Source organism: Carex rostrata, chromosome 17, assembly GCF_964058835.1.
Source record: "Carex rostrata chromosome 17, lpCarRost1.2, whole genome shotgun sequence".
In the NCBI taxonomy this organism is placed as follows: Eukaryota; Viridiplantae; Streptophyta; class Magnoliopsida; order Poales; family Cyperaceae; genus Carex; species Carex rostrata.
Window position 1 is genome coordinate 892,237 of NC_135934.1, and position 5,393 is coordinate 897,629.

General features: G+C 32.4%; 1 pseudogene; it reads right to left on the reverse strand.

The window, feature by feature from the left end:
• Nucleotides 1–292: 292 nt before the first annotated feature.
• LOC144568637 (uncharacterized) lies at nucleotides 293–5,393 on the reverse strand (annotated as a pseudogene).

The window sequence follows — 5,393 nt, forward strand, 5'->3', positions numbered from 1 at the left end:
TTATGAAGTGGGGTATTTTGTTTGTTGGTTTGAAAATGAATGGCAATTTGTACATTCTTCCCAATGGTGTACACATCTGTTGATTAATTAAGGGTTGTTAAAATATGAGAAAAGGTTATGGTCCACAAGGATTTGTCCACGCTTTGTCCACAGCTTTATTCACTTTCTAACAATTACCAAACTCTAATGGTTAAGCATCTCAGATCTCTCCCTCTTTATTCTCTCAATCAAAAAATGGCAGTCCCCCTTCACCTCTCCTCTCAATCCGACATCGACGGGATGAGTCTCTCATCTACGTTGCTCCCTCCGCCACTGTTCTTCCCGCCTGTCCCCCGTCACCTCCTCCGACTTCTATTCCTCTTTCAATTTCCATTACTATCGTCCCAACCGCCGATCTCAATCCTGACTCTCCTCTCGTTGCAACAGAGGCGGTGCCATCGCACCACCCTCCTTACCGTCAATCGGATAGAAGTTGTCAGGGTTGAAAGACAAGACAAAATTTAACTCTAGTGAGTTATTTCTTTATTTATGTTGAATTTGTTGTTTGATTTGATGTAGTAACAGATCTAACATTGTTTTGAACATTTATTTAAACTTTTATTTTAATTTGTTTTTTGATTTGATGCAGTAACGGATCTCGTAATTATTTCTTTATTTCTGTTGAATTTCGATATGGAGGAGATATGAGGAGACGATCTAAGAGAGACGATATGGATGAGAGATGAAAGCAGTGAGATATTGAGTATTGATCATGTCATTTTACAGTATTCACCCCGTTAATTTTACATTATTCATCATGTGATTTTACAGTATTTATCTTGTGAAAATATGGAGGAAAGAGATGATAGAGAGGCGATATGGAATATTGATCTTGTCATTTTATAGTATTCACCATGTTAATTTTACAGTATTCATCTTGTGAATAGTTACTAATGTTTAACAATATGGTTGTGAATATTTGATATATTGATGATCTATAGTTTACATCTGTTAGTTTTACTGTTTACATCTTTTAAATTTATAGTATTTAATTTTGCAGTTTGTTTATCTCAGTTTTATAGTGTTTTAGGTTTCAGATTTATAGTTTTATAGTTTACATTTGAAAATTTTACAGTATTGAAGTTCTTTAGTTTGCATCTATATGTTTTACAGTATGTGTAGTGTTAATTTATAGGATATAGATGCATATATAAATATTAATAATTGAAGAAAAAAATTAAAATTAATTTTAATTTTGAAAAAGAAAATTTGATTCAAAAAAAATTAATTTTGTATAATTCTCGAGATTATTTTGAAAAGACTGCTAGTTTGAGAAGTGGTTCAATTTTAAAATGTTCTTGAAGTTTTAAAACTGTCATTAACTGTAAGTTAGAGAAGTACATCAAGTGGTCCCGCATCAAGTACAGTTAGTTTGGCAAGTTGTGCAAGTTGCAAGTACACAAAGTGATTCCACTGGATGTTAGAATTTTAAAGTTAATTTTCTATAAGATTAGTTATATAAGTTTACATCATTGAATATAAAATTTTACAGGATTCGCACAAGTCAAATAACAATTTTTGTGTGGACAATTAGACGCTTCCTTAAAATATAATCTAGAAGAAGTTAATGTAGTTATTAATTGATGGATAAACATATAAAATGTAGGAACAATACTTACATGCAATGGTGTAGCCGAAATGCTTATTATCTCTAATGTCGTGTAATAATCTGTTTAATTTTATCTTAAATACATGTGCAATGATATCGGGTATATCATCTGGTTTCTGATCAGGAAGTAACATTTCGTATATCTCTTTCCATTGAGGATTGCAAGTAAATGTAATAAACAGATCAGGCATTCCTAATTCTTGACAAATTGTCATTGCATCATGATAATTTTGAAGCATATATCAAGGGCTTCACATATATTTTCAAATTGACAAATTGCCATTGCATCTGGAAGAATTATTCTTTTACCTACGTGTTTACCAATTTTATGTCCCTCTTTGACAGCATTTTCAATATTGTTGAAATTTTAATTTTTGAAAAGTTCTTGATTTTTTTGTATGTAGGATAGTCTATCTAATTCAATAGAGAGGTATGCATTGATAAGTAATTGTTGGAATAAGCGACTAGATTTGAAAATTGTTAGAGCATGATCTCCAATACGGGGATGGAATCGATACGCATAAAATTCAACAATCGTAACATATTTTTGTGTTATTTTTGAGTGCCCAACAGATGATTGAACATATTATATTTTTGAATGATAGCCATCTTCATCATACACGAAAAGGAATATTGTAATGCCATGTAACTTGGATGGTTAGCATGTATGCGCTACAATCCATTTTTTTATGGTCAACAATGACATCACAATAGTTCTCCTTTACATTAATATCTCCTACTATCAAGCCGACAACTTCATTTGCTTGTGGCATACAATATTGCGAAAATTTGCCTGATCGAGTACTTGTTAACTTAAGACTGAATTTTTGCATTAAGACTCGATAAATCTGTCTTAATTTAAACATTCGAAAACGTTGGGCAATGACATTATTTTCGTTCAACAATATTGCCATTAGACCTGAAACAATTTCTGGATGCAATTTGTGAGATTTGTCCTCATTTTGGAAATTATATAACCTATTTTTTATTTTATTTGATGTGTCATAGATATATAATTGTGCATAAGCTGGTTTGCATCCTTCAGATGGAACTAACAATCCAATTCGATGATAATTTTGATCTAAAACTCTAAAAATATATGGTCCACGTCCATCATTTATTTTGTTATCTATATTAACTCCAATTGATGTGAAAGCAAAGATGAAATTGTACGCTCGAATGTTTTCTTTGAAATGAGTTGAAGTGTGATTTTTGGAGGGTTCTAACAATTTTTGTAAGAACAATGGAGGTTCTTTTAGAAGGTATCATAACTCTTCATTCTCTACAACATATATTATATTGTTGATTTTTAATCGATATTTTAATGTTTCTTTCTACAAGACAATAAATTGCACCGCAATATCTACATATCTGATCTAGGGAAAATTGTGAAAATGCCATTCCAAAACCTTGAAATTGGGAGAATGCCACTCCAAACTTGAAAATTGAGAAAATGCCATCCTAAACTTGATTAATTCATGAAAATGTCATTTATACGTTATTATTCTTTTTAATGCCTAAAATACCCTTAATCAAAAATAAAAAAAAACGAACTCTAATCTCCTTCGCCTGTGAGCTGTGACACGCTCTCGATCCCCTTCTCCTTTTTTCCCCGCACAGGCGAAGACATTTGACACTCTCTCCGCCGTTTTCTATTTTTCTTCCTTCCCTAGCTTCCTTGCTATAAGATTAAATGTTTCATCTGACGTGGCCTCCAGGGAGAAGGCGGTTCAATGTGAACTGAGTTTTCTCAAATAAGCAACGCAATCTCCCCTAATTGGTTAGAATCTTGATAAAATGAAATTTAATTAATTCTGATCAAATTGTTTCTGGGATTATTAGGTACAGATGTCAAAGGGCTAAAAATCATATATAGGACATATATCAAAGATCTTTGGGATCACAATTTAGTTTAGCCATATATACAAGCTTAATCTCTTAATTGCTTTCGCCTGCGGCTTGCCCCATTAGGCCATTACCCACCTAAATGGAACAAAAAAATAGAAATAAACGGAACAACAAAAATAAAGGTTTCTTCTTTCTCTACCAACTGTTTCACATATCGTTTCTCTCCCTTATCTGTTAAAGCTGTTCTTTGTTTATGGTTCTGTGAGTCATAATTTTTTTGAATTTAAGTGGAGATTATCCACGGATTTCCAGTGGCAAAATATCACACAAAGGAGATTAGAAGAAGAGACGTTTTTGAACTGGAGGCATGCAGTGGCAAAATAAATTAATTATATAAAGGGTGTAATTGAAAATATAGAAATATGAATATCAAAATAGTATAAGAATAACGTATAAATGACATTTTCACAAATTAATCAAGTTTAGAATGGCATTTTCTCAATTTCCAAGTTTGAGGTGGCATTCTCCCAATTTCAAGGTTTTGGAGTGGCATTTTCACAATTTTTCCTTTTTTATTACTCATTTCATATACTAGCACCAAGCAAAATTTGTTATTTGCCAAAAAACAAATTTTAGGTGCTGATGCCTATCTTAACACGTATGCTATGTATAGGAAGCTATGCTACCCTGATACTCCTGGATGGTCATCGTACCGTGTCCGATACGTATCAGACATTGACACTTCTCTAACACGGCCACGATACGTATCAGGTTCGCCAGCTGGCGTGTCAGATGAGCTGGAGTGTCCCAAACCTCTTGATACGGTCTTCGCTACGCGTTGACACGTAGGGATAGAACGTTCTATGTCTGGATACGCCAAACCACCCGTAGACTAGTGCTGTCGTGCATCATGAACTAGCGCCAGAGCAGTAGACCCATGCACTGCGCATAGACCAACTTCTAAAATATATATAGGGTTAATTTTCTATTTACCCTTCAAAACTTGTTCAATTTTCTATTTACCCTTGTACTCTTTGTTATAACATCATCTCATCTCCATGATTTTTGATAATTAATTTATATATAAAACTATACAAGTGTTAAATTAATATTATAATTAAAATAATAAAAAAAATATAATAAACGTATCGTATCCATGATTTTTTTAAATCACCATATCACCGTATCCGTATCCATGCAACATAGATAAGAAGTAACTTATGTTAATAACGTATGTTTATAATTTGAATAGTTAGGGGGAAAGGAGCACTAATTTTCAGTTGCTAATCTGAAGTATAAACTTAATCAATTATTCATACTCGATATTGCGATTCTAAGAAAGTTCATTCTACAATGTGAACTTACTGAACAATTGAAATTTCAGATATATACTTCTAAAAAAAAATAAGCAAGTACCAAAACAATACCTTAACATTTGTAGAAACAGCTGCACAAAGGGTGACTCTGGGCTGAAATCTTGCTGGATAATATTATTCCTAGGATCAATATTACAACTGAGATCTTAGCATATGGTATTAACTATGATAAATTATTTTGTTAAATTTTGGAAAAATGGCTTTCAACTCTATTTAGTCTATGTTAGAAATCAATTGTCACATTTGAAATAAAATTTTGAAGAAGCTGGTTGGTATTGCGAAATGTTACCTGATGAATTTACATTGTTAAATTAATAGATGCCCAATATATTAACACGCGTAACAAACTCGGGGGTTATAGAATTGAAGTTTTGTTATTTCTTATTTGTTTATACTTTTCAAAGTTTTAATTCTTGCTGACTAAAGTTACTTAAGTCGAAAGCATCCAGTCGATGCATTTCGACTTCGGGAGCTAATGATATGGCTATGTACTTAAAGTCAAAAGCATCCAGTCGATGCAT